Source organism: Lepisosteus oculatus, unplaced genomic scaffold (genome assembly GCF_040954835.1).
Source record: "Lepisosteus oculatus isolate fLepOcu1 unplaced genomic scaffold, fLepOcu1.hap2 HAP2_SCAFFOLD_52, whole genome shotgun sequence".
Taxonomy (NCBI): Eukaryota; Metazoa; Chordata; class Actinopteri; order Semionotiformes; family Lepisosteidae; genus Lepisosteus; species Lepisosteus oculatus.
In genome coordinates this window covers 765,373-782,500 of record NW_027168064.1, presented here as the reverse complement: position 1 = coordinate 782,500, position 17,128 = coordinate 765,373, and the positions used below count along the sequence as shown (strand labels likewise).

Genomic DNA, 17,128 nt, shown 5'->3' with positions numbered 1-17,128 from the left:
TAGAGACCTTTATGTAATATTATGATGCTAAAATGTCATTTTCACATATATTAATGTAATAAATGATTGCTTATGCTTTATAAACAAATCTAATTAAAATAAAAGCTTACGTTTTGTATTTATCTTGTACCATAGAACATGATTTTCTTTGTATTTCAAGCCCATAAAGTGTCCAAATGACACACTACATGATATAAGGAAGATTATCACATGCATATCGGTATTATCTTTCTTATGAAAATGCATTCCTTTCATTACCTTTTACTTTTTAAAATGAACTCAAATTGTGTATAATGTAATAATTTAAGTAGAATAGATTCTAATAATATAATGATCCAGTGTGTTGCACTACTTCACTGCTTCACTGCTCTATGCCGTCTGGAAATAAATCCTCAGACTGCTTACTGCCCTGGGCTTGTACCAATAAATTACAGGAGCACATCTATATATCACTGCGTTGAAGCAGGAGACACACAATCACTGTAAACACATCCTAAATACAGTGTTCCAGCACCTTTGACCTCATCCAGAACGTATCATTTCTTGAAAGGGATTGCTGTCCGAATGCACATCTGAATCCCAAACAGAATCTCTAGTAAAATACGATCATTTGTGAAACAGGTAAATGACCGTCTCAGGGGCCCATTCCTCATTCTCAAGACACATCTATGCAGTACGTACACCATGCATTGAGCAATAGGGATTAAAGACACCACAGGTAAGGTTAGAAGTCATTCTGACTATATTCTAAAATATTGGACTCATATTCTTATGATGGCAGTCACTTATGATAGTGACAGAGACGCTGTGTTGCAAAAGGGCGCTGTCTTTAGGATGAAATGTAAAACAGAGGTCACAGCAAGCTGAAAAACACGTTTTGAAAAGTGTGCTTTTCCTGCCCCAGAAGTTAAATGGGGGTGACCAAAGTTGCCCAAACGTGTTTATTTCTGCTGAAAAACCCGTTTTGACAACTTCTGCACAGTGGGGTTAAGGGCTGACTCAGTGGGCTCTAATGAGCCAGGCAGTTACATTGGGATTCCAAGGTTTGAAAAAACACGTTTATTTCGAGCTGAAAAACAAGTTTTGAAAAGTGTGCTTTTCCTGCCCCAGAAGTTAATTGGGGGTGCCCAAACATGTTTATTTCTCTGTCACTATGCTGGGGCATTGGGACCCGCACAGACCTCAGGGTGAATGCCCCCCCGCCGGCACCATTAACACCGCTTCCAGCTGGAAACTTTGTTTTTCCCTGTAGCTCACCCTTATCCGGGTACTGACCTGGCTCACACCTGCTTAGCTTCAGTGGGTTTTCAGTTGCGAGTTGCAAGGGGATGCAAGTGATGGAGCCGCTCGCTGCAAAAGCCGCTGTATTGGCCGGGAATCGAACCCGAGCCTCCCGCGTGGCAGGCGAGAATTCTACCACTGAACCACCAATGCTCAGTGCCTGGGCCTTCAAAAAAGACGCTTTTTTGGTGCTCTGTGCAAAACGCGTCGACATCTGCTTCCAGCTGCAAAATGCCATTCGCGGACGCTGAAGAACTTATTTCCAAGGCAGCGGGTACAAGCGATTGGGTGTTTTAAAACCACCAGGAACACCAAACAGGCACGCTTCTTTGCTTGCGCCGAAACACAAAGACAGGAGGTGGACAACGTAGTCGGCAGGATTCGAACCTCTTTCTGTCTATTATATACTAAATATTCTCGTCTGTCTCTTGTTTGTATAGAACTGAATGTCCCTGACAATGTACTGTTAGTTTTAATTGAAGAACGGCATTTGTGTTCAAATATATCAGACAAGTTTACGTAACTGCTCATGCGACACTCAGTTGTAATTAGTCAAGAAATAAAGTCGAACAACAGCTGCGGGTTTGATTCTGAACGTATCAGATTGCAGCACCTTTTACTTCAATTGACAGATGATAGAGATTCGAAGAGAGATCCTTCAGACCAGCAAGCAAACCCACGGCTATTTCGGTTTTATATCTAGGCAACGTTGGTGTCTGCAATAGCATACATGAAAGCGTGATGCAATTTCTGTGGCTACATTTGTTGCACGTCATGCACAGTAAGAGTGTTTCTAACACCAAATAAAAAGTCAACAATTAGCGATCACGCCTTCTCCTCAGTTAACCCACTGAAACCCTTGCTGTTAACAGTTCTTTAATGCGTGCTTTACGAGCACCTACATATTGTGTCGGTTCTTTCAGTTTTATTCTTTAGGTTTTCAAAGGCATAAGTAGAACACCAGAGGTGCGAACGCAAGATGTGTGGTTATCTGAAGAACTCATTTCCATGGCAGTGGGGCCAAGCAATTCAGCGTTTTTATAGTACCAGGAAAGGAGAAGCAGCACTTCGCCTTTGCCGCACAGGCACAAGGAGACGTGCGGCAGATGCCGTAGTCGGCAGGATTCGAACCTGCGCGGGGAGTCCCCAATGGATTTCGAGTCCATCGCCTTAACCACTCGGCCACGACTACAGCGAGTTCGCCATCGCCGCATTCCTCCTTTAATCTAACACGGCGTGCGACGTGGCTGCGGAAACCTTTTCAAAGTCACTCTCCGTTAAAAAAAATAAATACCTTTGACAAAATACGTGCCGGCAGACAGACACGCCTCAGAGGGTTTAAGGCTGGCTTCACGTTCAAATGATAAAGTCTCCCCGTCCGGATGTCAAAATGCAGCTGAAAAGTATTGCATGTTCATGTGTATTGCATGTGAAAGTATTGCATAATTGTGTCTGAAAATGAGCAATGGGCACCTGAGAGACTCATTTGCCTGTTTCACAAATGATCATATTTGACTAGAGATTCTGTTTGGGATTCAGTTGTGCATTCTGACAGCAATCCCTTTCAAAAAATGATACATTCTGGATGAGGTCAAAGGTGCAGGAACACTGTATTTAGGATGTGTTTGCACTTATTCTGTGTCTCTAGCTTCAACACAGTGATATATATATATATATGCTCAGTGATTTTTTGGTACATGCCCAGGGCAATAATCATTATGAGGATTTATTTCCAGATGTGCTAGGGGTAGTGTTGTGAAATACTTCAACACACTGGATTGCAGGTTTAGACCCCCTGCACTCTTACTCCTTAAAAACCTGAAGCGTCTGGCGTCTTGCCGACGTCGAAAACCCCCCTCAGGCTGTACTCGTACTCGGCTAACTGCTGTGGAACCCTGCGTGAGCAGCCGCTGCGCCACAGTGACGGCTGGCGACCCACGGATGCCCCACTATCGGCCGGCTCCAGCCCCGGCTGGTCCTCTAGAGCCTCCCCACACGGCTCCTCCTCCCGGGTCGGTAGGGGGCCAGGCGGTCTCGGTGCAGGACCACCACTCTCCCCCGTGTTTGCAACCGGACATGGTAGCAGACCTCGCCCACCACCCAGAGTACCTCAGCGGGCCCCTCCCATGACGGCGCCAGCTTAGGGCTGAGGCATTTGCGGCGGCACGGGTTGTACACCCAAACCGAGTCCCCGGGCTGGAAGGCAGGCCCCCTGCAGCGCAGGTCGTAGTGCCGCTTCTACCGGACCCCCGCCTGTGTCAAGTGGGTCCGTGCAAAGCTGTGCACCTGCTGCATCCGCTGCCGCAGGTCCCACTCGTAGTCCGGTCCAGCCAGCGGTGCCGACCCGTCTCCGGGCAGCCGGCCGGAGACCAGGTCCACCGGGGTTCACATTTCCCGGCCCAGCATGAGCGAGGCCGGGGTGCACCCGGTGGATTCCTGGACCGCGGTCCGATACGCCCAGAGCGCAAGGGGGAGGTGGCGGTCCCAGTCCCGTTGGTGCCGGGACACCAGGGTGGCCAGCTGGGTGGTGAGGGTACGATTAAACCGCTCCACCAACCCGTTGCTCTGGGGATGCAACGGTGTGGTCCGCGTCTTGTGATCCCCAGGCGCTGGCACACTCTGGCGAAGACCTGGGACTCGACGTTACGCCCCTGGTCACTATGTAACTCCTCCGGCACCCCCAGCCTGGCAAACATCCCCTCCAGCAGTGCATCGGCCACCATGGGGGCACTCTAGTCCGGTAGGGCGAAGGCCTCCAGCCACTTCATAAAATAATCCATGGCCACCAAGACGTAGAGGTTCCCGGCCTCGGTGCGCGGAAACGGGCCCAAAACGTCCACCCACACCCGCTCCATAGGAGCCCCCGCCTGGTGTTGTTGGAGGGGGGCCCGAGACCGCTCGGGGGGACCCTTCTGCGCCACGCACACTGCACACGTTCGGCAGTACCGCTCCACGTCCCGGTGGCAAAGACCCCAATAAAAATGGCCTCGGAGGCGCTGCAGGGTATTTTTACCGCCGAAGTGCCCCACGCCCGGCTGGCCATGCACTGCTCGGAACACCGCCCCGCGGAGCGACCAAGGCAACATCAGCTGCCACCGTACCTCGCCACTGGAGGGTACCCGCCACCCCCGGCACAGCACCCCGTCCTTTACCTCCAAGGCCTCCCACAGGATGCACAGGGCCTTGACAGACTTTGGGTGTGGGGCGAGCTTCTCTCGCTTAGGCCGCACTCCGGCTACCACTCCCAGCATGCCCAGCGGTACTACGAGTGCCTGGGGGCGCTTCCTCCTCACCACCAGGCGAGGGCGTTACAATACATAGAATATGCATGTAAAACGAACAGATCTTATCGAGAGGGTTATCAGAATACAAAAGGTATATATTCAGTCAGTTACAAAGTGTTACACATATCAAGAGGACATACGTTCAGTATATCATTCATTTAGACCATTTCATAAATGAACCTGGTTATAACTTCTACATTAGATACTGAAAACAAGTACATAACTCTTAGGAATTAAATTGATATCAACTGGTTGGGATAACAATTGAATTCTCGAGCAGTAATGCAGTGAAGTTGAATACTCATCCAATCTCTGGGGATTCAGATCTCCTGCGGGCACAAAGAAACAGTTGCAGGCTTGTTGTTGTCCAATCCACGCTCTCTGTCTAGGTGCCAGGCTGTGCTGTGCGGGTTGCGACAGTGCGCTGCTGATGCTCACTGACCGGCTAGTTAGTGTTGGCTTTAACTAGCAAAGTTTGTGCACAGGAGAAAAGATGACTGTGGGTCCCAGCAAGTCAAGAAGAAGACCGGTTCGTTCCTGATGAAGAGCTAGTTCTGAATAGTGATTCAACTGTCCACAGTTCCGACCTGTTCTCGAGGCCTGCTGCTGGTGCTAACCTCGGGTGGATCCTCTGGTTATTCTCTGGCAACCTCCGCTCTAGACCCTTAGAACAAAGGAAAGTTCTGGCACTCGGACACACTGGCCGTTCCGTGGTTGTCCGGGCTGAGTCTCAGGATGGTCAGGAGGCGCGCTGTGAGAATGTCCTGCCCTTGAGAGCCTTCTGCTCCTGGGCTGTCCTGCCCTTGAATTCTCCTTTGAATTCCCTTTAGAAAACTCCACAGAATTCTCTACTGAATTCCCACTGAATCTCTCAGGCTCTCTGTGTTGCCTGTTTTTACCTGGAGGAACTTCAGCTCGTTGATTGGCTGAAAGTTCCATGGGCATCAGAGTCCCATGTGGGTTACTCGGCCCTACCAGTCCCTGATTGGTTGATCAAGGTGAGATATGAGTCACTTACTCCTGACACTTAGGAATGCAGTCCAGATGTCCATCTGGCACTCCCTAGACAGATAGGCACCAATGGATGACCATTGATCATGATAGCCAGGCTTAGCTAAGTGCATCCCCCTTTGGGAGCTGTCCCTTATCAAGGGAAACCTTAAATCAGCCTGCATGAATAGTTTCTCTGTGGCTGCACCACAGAGATGAACAGAGAGATAAGGCCTAATTTGGGAAAGCTCAGAAACACTTAATTCTTTCTTATTAATAAGCATCGCCGCTACACCGCCCAAAGCACTTCTAAAACAGGAGATTCGCGTTTGGGAATGCGCCCTGCCCTACAAATAAAACAGGTCTACGGGTCTGAAACCTGCTCCACGGAAAACAGCTCTGTTGCACTTTTGATCAAAGGGAGATTCGCTGTTCTTACTTTTTGATGACATAACACCCAAAGGGGCTTCTTTGGAGCTGGATTCCAACCAGCATCCTTAAGTTTCTTGGCAGTATCCTTTACAGTCCTCTGTTCGGTCGACAAGGGACTGAAGGGGGCAGCTTTCCTCACACATACAGTGCAATGTACTGTAGTGTTCCCGTTCATCGAATTCGCAGTTCTGCATCAGACCTCTAACTCGTTTCCTTAGCTTGGATTTAAGCCACGAAGCAGGCTTCTACTGTATAAACGTCTAGGGGAATCACAAACTATTTGAGAGGCCATCATCCCAGGGGGAACTGACAAAGTCTATCCCTAAACACCTAGCGCAGTCTCTCGAGAGACTGTCAAAAATCGCTTTCTCCGTTTGCGTTGCAAGTAAGTGAAAACGCGGTCTCAACCCAGAGCCACTTGGCAGCAGCGGCACGTAAATACTGTCACTGCTCGATACCAACGTTAGCCTATTATACCATGTTCAGCCACCGCTAGAAAATGTACGGCTCTAGAACCGGAGCAAACAACAGGATGGCCAACGTCAAACATGGAGAGCGACGAGAAAGGGATTCGAGCCAATGCGTGCAGAGCACAATGGATCAGCAGTCCATCTCCTTAACCACTCGGCCACCTCGTCAAGGAAGCTAGGCTGTCCGGACATGGCTTGGTGCACTCCAGATGATCTTTTTCTTTTTTTTCCCTCGTACTCGAGGGTCATTTTCCTGTTCCACATGCGATTTCAACATTTTCCTTGGGAGATGTCAAGCCAGCAAGCCACTGCTGTGGTTCAGTGGCCAGTGTGCAGTTCAGTGGCCCTGTTGTACACAGAAAGCACATTGAGCTCCTTGGACATGAAAAGTTCCAGATAAAAGCCATATGTCATCCTTTCTCTTGGTGTCGATGTTGCTATTGTATGTAAAGGTGGCAACTTGCTCCGCGAGCAGGCGGAGCACACACCGAATGCAGATGTGTCTGAGTGGTGTGTCCAAGTGGCTGCAAAAGGACAGTGCTCCCGGGGTGCCGTGGCTTAGTTGGTTAAAGCACTTGTCTAGTAAACAGGAGACCCTGGGTCTGAATCCCAGTGGTGCCTTTTTTGTTCCGTCTTCTCGAACAGAACGGGTCATTATGGACAACCGCCTACGGCTAGACTTAATTAAATGCAAGCATTCATTTCCTGTCTTTAACGCGACTTGTTTTTCTTAAAATGGATGCAACTTGCAAAACATGAAATACAAATCTTGCTAATCTGCGCTCGCGGCTGGCAAAAAAAAAAAGAAGTCAGCAATGTTTTTTTCTTTAACCTTAACCCTGCTAATGGAGAAGAGTTAAACGACCGAGTCTATGCAGCTTAAACGGTCCGCACGTCGGGTTCTTAGCTGAAAGGGTGGTAAATCACACTCACCCCAGTCCTTAATCTTTTAAAGAGGATACAAAATTGAACCTAGTCGCCACATCACATACATCCTGTTCAACGATAAATAGGTAACATCTGTAGTGTGCTCTCTGAAGGCACTAGTTCTGTAGGATTTGGGATTTACTGGGACAATTATTCATTGTAGCAGTAAATCACAAAATGATTCTTTTAATGGCTTTAGAATCCAACCTTGCGATATAACTCAAACAACGCACACACACAGGTACTAATACATGAGGATACATTTATTAATACATAGAATATGCATGTAAACCTAACAGATCTTATCGAGAGGGTTATCAGAATACAAAAGGTATATATTCAGTCAGTTACAAAGAGTTACATATATCAAGAGGACATACGTTCAGTATATCATTCATTTAGACCGTTTCGTAAATGAACTTGGTTATAACTTCTACACTAGATACTCAAAACAAGTACATAACTCTTAGGAATTAAATTGATATCAAATGGTTGGGATAACAATTGAATTCTCGAGCTGTCATGCAGTGAAGTTGAATACTCATCCAATCTCTGGGGATTCAGATCTCCTGCGGGCACAAAGAAGCAGTTGCAGGCTTGTTGCTGTCTAATCCGCGCTCTCTGGCTCTATGCCAGGCTTTGCTGTTCAGCTTGCGACGGTGCTCTGGTGATGCTGACCTTGGGGTTGTAGACCACTTGGATGAGGCTCTCTCTTGGAATCTTGCAGACCTTTAGGCGCCAATGGATGACCATTGATCATGATAGCCAGGCTTAGCTAAGTGCATCCCCATTTGGGAGCTGTACCTTATCAAAAGAAAACATCTTTAAATCAGTCTGCATGAATAGCTTCTCTGTGACTGCACCACAGAGATGAAGAGGGAGATGGGGCCTCATTTGGGAAAGCACAGCAACACTTAATTCTGTCTTATTAATAAGCCTCGCCGCTACAGTACGTACAGTTATAATTCAATCTGAATTAAAAACTACATGTCCCAGTTACCATGGTGGTGCTTGTGATCATTGCGTTTAACCAACGAAACAGGGCGAAAAATCAGTCACATGACTTTGTGGCTGAGTTTAGAAAGCTTAATGTATCAGCAAGACAGCAAAGACATTTTTCCAAGAAAGTTTAGCCTTTGTCACTAATGAAACCGCTAAATAAAGACATAAATATGGAAATTGACAATTAATTGACTTTTATATTTCTAAATATCACAACATGTTCGAATCCAAGTCATTTTTAATAACAATGGGTAAACTGGGTAAACTATCACAAAGCTTTAAAAAACTTAACATTTTTATTATCAACAAATTGTAAATACGATGTTTACATTGGCATTATTAATTTTTCACTTGAGTATATGGAGGATTGTGAGAGCAGACCCCCCCTCTTAGGCTACATTTTTAATAAGAAATGGAGGCTGTATGCGTTACAATATAAACATTTACTGTCAAACTTTAAATCAACAGTTGATTTAAAGACAATCTGTCAAAGTGCAATGAAACACAATATTGTTGTTGTTGTTGTTGTTATTGTTGTTTTTATCCTGTAAAGCGTTTTGAGAAGCCACCTTTAAAGGCGCTATATAAAGGCGCTGATTCTTATGGAATGTGTTTTCTTTCTTCTTTTTTTTTCAGCATAGAATAAACCTGTTACAGTACTTGATTCTTATGGATGCCCGGTTCCGCCGGGGATTCAAAATAAAACATGGAATCACGTGTCTAAGGAAATAGCATTATAACTATATCCATGCACAAACAGTAGCATGTTACATTATTAATTTGGGTGTCTCCTCTTGCCAGAAAGCGCTAAATTCCATTTTGAGTGCGGTTTTTGACTTTTTTTAAAATACAACCCATACATAAGCTGATACTGTTTAGACTTTTAATTATTTTAAACTGTATTACAGCAGCACAATGTGCTTTTTCACGAAACCTAGAATACTGAAATGTCTTGCGTTGTACAGCTTTTCAGCTAAATATATTTATCGCTTACACCTGACACTTGATGTGCCCGACAAAAACCAGTTGAACAGCTCTGTTGGAGGTTTGCAGATCAGATCAGATTCCCTTCCCCCCACAGAAAGACAGACTTATTAGTCGCTATTCACTGCGACAGCAGCTCCAATTTCAGGCGTAAGCGATAGATCCCAGTTTAGCCGATCTTGTACAGCATGTTCCAGTTTACTCTTATTAACCATATTAATTTTAAGTGCTTAATGCCATTTTTTGACCACGCACAAATATTCTTATGTCCATACCTTTTCAAGGGAATCAGTGTGAATTGTAATACTAATTAAATAACCGCGGGCACTTTCCACCCCCTCTGACAGCAGGAACATAACCCATTCTCAGCTCAGCAGCTCATTACAATATAGGGTGTTCAAATCTTTTGCTGCCTCAAAAAGCTTTAGAGAACTTAACATTTCTATTATCAACAAATTGTAAATACCACGTTTACATTGGCATTACTAATTTTTCACTTGAGTGTATGGAGGATTGTCAGCTGTCACTGAGAGCAGTTAATTAAATGTATTTTTTGATTCACAATCAGACAAATGCAACATAAATTGTTATCTTTGTCTTCTAAGTATATTAATAAACTTTCAGCATAGCTTTCTCCTAGTTTAGATTAATTTTTCTTGGGATTTTGGGATCAAACGTGGAAAGATTAGATTAGTAATCGTTTTTATTTTTTAAATACATTTTAGAAAAGTGTAATCTATACTTAAAAGCTGTATAAAAGCTGTATAAAAGACACTCGATATTAATGGAGTTTAGTTGATACTTTTTAAACTTTTAATTATTTTAAATTGTATTACAGCATTGTACACATGCTTAAAAGAGAAGAAAACGCAAGCCTTCTTCAGGTGTGAGGGCATTCTGCTCAGAATGAAACACTAAAATGTAATGTAGGCTCTGAATGGGTTCAATTATGATTTGGGCTTGATTAAGGTCGCTGCCTTTCATCCAAAATCCTGCTTGAATCCTTCTAAACTAAAAATTAGACATGAGCAGGGGCTCTGGTGAAATTTCTCTTTTTTAATTTCTCTTTTTTTCTTGGAAAAATATCTTACCCGCTGCAATCCGGGCACAGAAGGATTAAAAGAAGCCAGACAGGCAGGGGGAAGAGTGAGTTCTAGATAAAGAGGTATCCAGGTAACAGTGAAGGTAACAGCCGCAGACGTGGCCTACTTAGCCCGCCAGGGTTACCCTACTCTTCCGGAGGAGGCCCACCGGGAAATAGCGCTCCAGGCGTTCCTGGCCCCGGCGCCGACTGAGGTGCAGTGCCACGTGATGCTGGCCGCACTGGTCCCCTTGGAGCAGGCCCTGGCTCTGGCTGAGCACACTGTTGCCGTATTCGAGGAGACCGGTGGGCACCAACGGAGGGGCGCACGGGGAATCAGATGGGGAGGAGGAGACGCCCAGCGCGACGATGTTGGGGGAGCGACGACGGCTGGTCATCTGCCACTGCTGTGGGGAGAGGGGACACATCGCAGGCAACATGAAATTGTCAGGGACATTCAGCTATATACAAAGAAGAGACAGACAAAGTAATAATTCTATATTAACGTGGCCTACATATTGACGCAATGATCAAACTAACTGACATGTTCTGATTCAGATCCCCTGCAGTTCATAATAATTAGAACAATAGCAATGCTGAGTCCTCCCCACCCTACTGAGCACAAATTCAGCTGCTCTCCAGTTCTGTTCTGCATGCAATTTTCACAGCAAGAAACTTGTGTTTCCTACTATTTTTATCAGGTTTAAAATATCATCTCCTTAAAACAGAAAAAGTGTTGATGTGTCGTGCTGAAATTCCGATTGATTTTGAATTCAAAGAAAAAAGGTTTTCTTCCAAAACACCATGAAATTGTCACATCTTGCAGACAATAGGTGTATTCCATGTTGAAAAGAGAAGAAAGAAAACCATGGAGCCTTTTACAGGTGTGAGACTTCTTCAGGTGTGAGAAGACCTCACAGTCAAAACGCTGTGTTTCCGTTCTTCTCTTTTCAGCATGCAATAAACCTATTACTTGTTCCTTTGCAGCCGAGGCATGCTGACGTAGCTACCCAGCTGAACATCTTGCAGACTCTACAGTACTTCTCTCCTGTAGAAGTAAAGCAGGGCTTGCTGGGTGAGCTTTTGCTCCGGTAAATTAGGTCACGTGTCATGTTAAATCACTTCTTCTAAACACAACATTTGCTGGTGCTAGCTTTCCCCATGAAAAGAGACATTTCCCTTACAGTACATGACATATCGTTTTTATTCTATCAATAAGTATAGAAATTAAACAAAAGAAAAAATGGTGTCGCCAAAGAATGCACAGCTCTGTCGCCTTGGGGAGGTGTCAAGGGCATTGAGCTCCTTGGACATGAAAAGTGCCCGATAAATGCCATTTCTCATCATTTCTCTTGGCGTCAGTTCTGCTATTAAATGGGACGGAGGCAACGGGCTCAGAGAGCAGGTTAAGTGCACACCGAACGCAGATGTGTCCAAGTGTCTGTAAAAGCGTGGTGCTCCGCTGGCGCTGTTCCCTAGTGGCTTAAAGTGCCCGCCTAGTAAGCAGGCGATCCTGGGTCTGAATACCAGCGGTGCCTCTCTCCGTGTCTTGTTGTGCCGAATGTCTCATTTCAGACAAACATGTACAGCTTGGTTCAGTTTAATGCAAGAATTCATTTCCTTTCTGGAATAACTTGTTTTTGAAGAAATCCATACAGCTTGTGAAAGATGAAATCCATTTCTTGGTTGTCAGTGGAAAAAGATTGCCGGCTGCAAGAAGCGCAAGTGATTGTTTTCTTTGACCATAAACCTGCAAATGTAGGGAGTACAAGCGGCCGTCAGTCTCTGTGGCGCAATCGGTTAGCGCGTTAGGCTGTTAACCGAAAGGTTGGGGGTTCAAGCCCACCCAGGGACGCATGTCTCAGTTTTTCCAATGTAAACATCATCACCGCTAAAGAAGATGGCGCAGAAGGCTCCACAGTCGAAACGTTGTGCTTCTTTTCTTCTCTTTTCAGCATGGAGTAAACCTTTGCTTGATCCTTTGCAGCCTACGCATGCTGACACAGCTGCCTTTCTCTTAACGCGCCTCAATCATTATTCACCAAAACCATCAGCAGAATGTGTCGCCTTTGTGGTGATGTCACTCCTCTGCTTCACAAATGTCCTTAGTGACGGACCATTTCTTTCTGCCATTTTTCCGGAGCGGTTATTGATTGCTCCATCATTTCCCTCATACTTTCCATCCCTAGATTGAAAAAAAAAAACAGAAACAGGCTGACAGGACGACAATCAAATTGCAAAAACTCATCAAAGCACTCGATAGAGTATTTGAATCCACAAGTAGCTATGAGCAACTTTGTCCTGGCTTGCATGAAAGTCAGAAAATGTCAAAAAGAAAAAGATGGTGGCTTTTTCATATCTGTTCTTTTATTTTTAGTTCGTTGGCTCTTCTGTCCATTGTCCTCCTGCCTGGCTCTTGACCTGTGACTGTCTGAACACACACATTAGACTTTCAGGCGGGGGATTTGTCCTGAGCCTCTGTGAAAGACCCACCCACCCCCATAAATAACTGCTCTAGAAACACATGAATGCAAAACTAAACCACAGCTTAAAGAGGAGCTCCAACTCAGTGCCATACTAATGTAAACGAAGTAATACTAAGACATGTTCTTATGGATTTGTCTTACCTTGAGATATGTAATTGGATTTCAGGATTAACTTCCTCATTCAATGTACTGGTGATTCTTTGCCTGGTCAGTACCTGGGTGGGAGACCTCCAGCGAACAATTAAGCTTGCTGCTGGAAGTGGTGTTAAGAGACTCTTAGGATCTTCCAGAGGTGTCTGTCCAATAGCACTAGTTGCCTTAGAGCTGGCTCAAACATTGCTCAAGAGTCTACCTTTCACAGATGCGCAAAGATGAATGATGGGGGTGCACGCTTCAAGGAGTCTTCCAACTGTAGGGACCGATTAGAGACGATCCGTAGCATGTGTTCGTTTCCATATACGCCCCGTGTCTCAACGGTAGGACAGAGTCAAATACTGCCTCGACACGTAACAGCGTTATATTAAACCACAGGACTTGAGGGCTGTTTTGTTTGAATGTTCAAGGCAATGGTAGAGCGTAGGTCAAGGGCCATTGGTGCATCTCCTGTAACTGGAGCAAAAATGCTATTCAAAGTGCAGTGACTAAAATCGTCGTCCACATGTCTCCGTTGTTGATTGCTTTCTGTCTAAGAACGTTCTGTTTTCATGTCTGAACGGGGAGACTTTATCATTCCAACTTGAAGCCACCCTTAAGTCCTCTGAGGTGTGTGTGTGTGTGCTTGCACGTATGGCGTAAAAGGTTCCTTAAACGGAGAGCGATCTTGAAAAAAGTTGCCTCCGCTGCCGCCGCCGCCTCGCACTCCCTGTTCGATTGTAGCAAGAAGGCAGCGGCCGTGGCATTCGCTGTAGTCGTGGCCGAGTGGTTAAGGTGACGGACTTGAAATCCGTTGGGGTCTCCCCGCGCAGGTTCAAATCCTGCCGACTACGGCGTCCTTTGCATTTGGTTGCGTGCGTGCGTGCGTGTAAAAGGACCAGCCTCGTTTCGTTTTCGCTGGGACCTTTAACACTCTAAATCGCCTGGACCCGCAGCCTGTGAAATCGATTCTTCAGAACCCACGAAGGACGCTTTGCCGCTGGACACGGATACCGATGCTTTTCTGCAACGAGCTTTCCAGCTGAATTTTCTCGGCAGCTCCGTACTGAACCTGTTCTCCATTGCAACATAGCGGAGGCTCGTCACGTCTATAGCAAGGCTGTGTAGGACCGCATACGCCACAGTGACTTGTACACAGACCACATGAAAGGCAAGCAAAATACACTTTTAAAATTCCAAAGACTCACAAGGTCAGAGGAACAGCGATGACCTGAACAGATCTTTTACAGAAATCTAGGTTGACCTTTTTAGAGCTGTAATTGCATTTTTGTTTAATAGAAGATCAAATCTACTCGCATGTACCAGCACCTTACAGTTTATTGATGTTAATTCTGTTTAAGTAATAAGATTGCAAATTATTTTGGACTTTAGCCGGTGTTTTTTAGAACAAATTGCTTACACTTCTGTAAGGAATATGCAGTACGTGCCTTTGTCAGTCATTGCTCACCATACCTGTAACTTTATTATCTAACTCACTTCCTCAAATGGTGAAGGTCCACAAACATAAATGAAAAAAAAAACCCTTGATGTAGATGAGGTGCACAAAAAAGCAGCCCCTGATAGCGTATAACACATTTATACTATTGCAGAGACACATGTAACATATATATATATACTGTATATATATATGAAACAGAAATAGAAACAGAAACAGGAATCGCTTACTCACCTGGAGAATCTCTGTAGGAATATCTAGCATTTATCAATGGAAATAAAAGCTGCTTTAATACAGTGCATGTTCAAACTCAAACCCTCAGCTGCTGTTCTTGTTTGTTTTGGGACAAATTGCAACTGAGCATCGCATGAGCCGTTACGTACCCTTATCTGTTAGGGAATTTCAAGGGAGGAGTTAGGTCAGAATGGGTAGGCTGCAAAACAACAAGTAAAGATTTATTCCAAGATGAAACGTTGTGGCGGTTTTCTTATCTTTTCAGCATGGACTAAACTTTTACGTGTTCCTTATATGCTATATATGTATATATTAGCACCAATGTCGTTCTTAAAAACTAACATGAAATTGTCAGGGACATTCAGCTATATACAAAGACGAGACAGACAAAGTAATAATTCTATATTAACGTGGCCTACATATTGACGCAATGATCGAACTAACTGACGTGTTCTGATTCAGATCCCCTGCAGTTCATGCCAATTAGAACAATAGCAATGCTGAGTCCTCCCCACCCTACTGAGCACAAATTCAGCTGCTCTCCAGTTCTGTTCTGCATGTTTTTTCATTGCAATTGAGCTCGGAGCTGGAGATGATCTCCATACAGTTCTGTGTTCACCAGCCCGCACTTGCGTGCTAATTTACGGGTTGTGGCAGATGCTTTTCTATAGTTCATATACATGACGGCAACCTGTTACCGAGGAACCTGAGAGGTTTAAAAGCCTCACGCGCCAGGCAGGACTCGAACCTACAATCTTCTGGTCCGAAATCAGACGTGTTATCCATTACGCCACTGGCCCATAGAACATGCGCTTGCACTCCACCACAGAGAGCTCTACACTGCTACCAGTAGTACACTTCCCCATCTAAATTTTCACAGCAAGAAACTTGTGTTTCCTACTATTTTTATCAGGTTTAAAATATCATCTCCTTAAAATTGAAAAAGTGTTGATGTGTCGTGCTGAAATTCCGATTGATTTTGAATTCAAAGAAAAAAGGTTTTCTTCCAAAACACCATGAAATTGTCACATCTTGCAGACAATAAGTGTATTCCATGTTGAAAAGAGAAGAAAGAAAACCATGGAGCCTTTTACAGGTGTGAGACTTCTTCAGGTGTGAGAAGACCTCACAGTCGAAACGCTGTGTTTCCGTTCTTCTCTTTTCAGCATGCAATAAACCTATTACTTGTTCCTTTGCAGCCGAGGCATGCTGACGTAGCTACCCAGCTGAACATCTTGCAGACTCTACAGTACTTCTCTCCTGTAGAAGTAAAGCAGGGCTTGCTGGGTGAGCTTTTGCTCCGGTAAATTAGGTCACGTGTCATGTTAAATCACTTCTTCTAAACACAACATTTGCTGGTGCTAGCTTTCCCCATGAAAAGAGACATTTCCCTTACAGTACATGACATATCGTTTTTATTCTATCAATAAGTATAGAAATTAAACAAAAGAAAAAATGGTGTCGCCAAAGAATGCACAGCTCTGTCGCCTTGGGGAGGTGTCAAGGGCATTGAGCTCCTTGGACATGAAAAGTGCCCGATAAATGCCATTTCTCATCATTTCTCTTGGCGTCAGTTCTGCTATTAAATGGGACGGAGGCAACGGGCTCAGAGAGCAGGTTAAGTGCACACCGAACGCAGATGTGTCCAAGTGTCTGTAAAAGCGCGGTGCTCCGCTGGCGCTGTTCCCTAGTGGCTTAAAGTGCCCGCCTAGTCAGCAGGCGATCCTGGGTCTGAATACCAGCGGTGCCTCTCTCCGTGTCTTGTTGTGCCGAATGTCTCATTTCAGACAAACATGTACAGCTTGGTTCAGTTTAATGCAAGAATTCATTTCCTTTCTGGAATAACTTGTTTTTGAAGAAATCCATACAGCTTGTGAAAGATGAAATCCATTTCTTGGTTGTCAGTGGAAAAAGATTGCCGGCTGCAAGAAGCGCAAGTGATTGTTTTCTTTGACCATAAACCTGCAAATGTAGGGAGTACAAGCGGCCGTCAGTCTCTGTGGCGCAATCGGTTAGCGCGTTAGGCTGTTAACCGAAAGGTTGGGGGTTCAAGCCCACCCAGGGACGCATGTCTCAGTTTTTCCAATGTAAACATCATCACCGCTAAAGAAGATGGCGCAGAAGGCTCCACAGTCGAAACGTTGTGCTTCTTTTCTTCTCTTTTCAGCATGGAGTAAACCTTTGCTTGATCCTTTGCAGCCTACGCATGCTGACACAGCTGCCTTTCTCTTAACGCGCCTGTAGGGAAAACCGGTTCAGGGACGCCAAATATGTAATCATAGTGGCTCTCTGAAGGCACCAGTTCTGTAGGGTTTGGGCATTTACTGAGACAATTATTAATTGTAAAAAAAAGTTGATTCTTTTGATGG

The 17,128-nt window shown here is 45.1% G+C and overlaps 3 non-coding genes across 3 annotated transcripts; 1 reads left to right on the top strand and 2 right to left on the bottom strand.

Annotated features, from left to right (window-relative positions):
• Window positions 1-1,363: 1,363 nt before the first annotated feature.
• trnag-gcc (transfer RNA glycine (anticodon GCC)) lies at window positions 1,364-1,434 on the bottom strand. Its single transcript has one exon. It is a non-coding gene; the product is annotated as a tRNA-Gly (tRNA).
• A 957-nt stretch (window positions 1,435-2,391) lies between these two features.
• Window positions 2,392-2,473, bottom strand: trnas-cga (transfer RNA serine (anticodon CGA)). Its single transcript has one exon. It is a non-coding gene; the product is annotated as a tRNA-Ser (tRNA).
• Window positions 2,474-13,841: 11,368 nt separating this feature from the next.
• trnas-uga (transfer RNA serine (anticodon UGA)) lies at window positions 13,842-13,923 on the top strand. The gene has a single exon. It is a non-coding gene; the product is annotated as a tRNA-Ser (tRNA).
• Window positions 13,924-17,128: the final 3,205 nt, after the last annotated feature.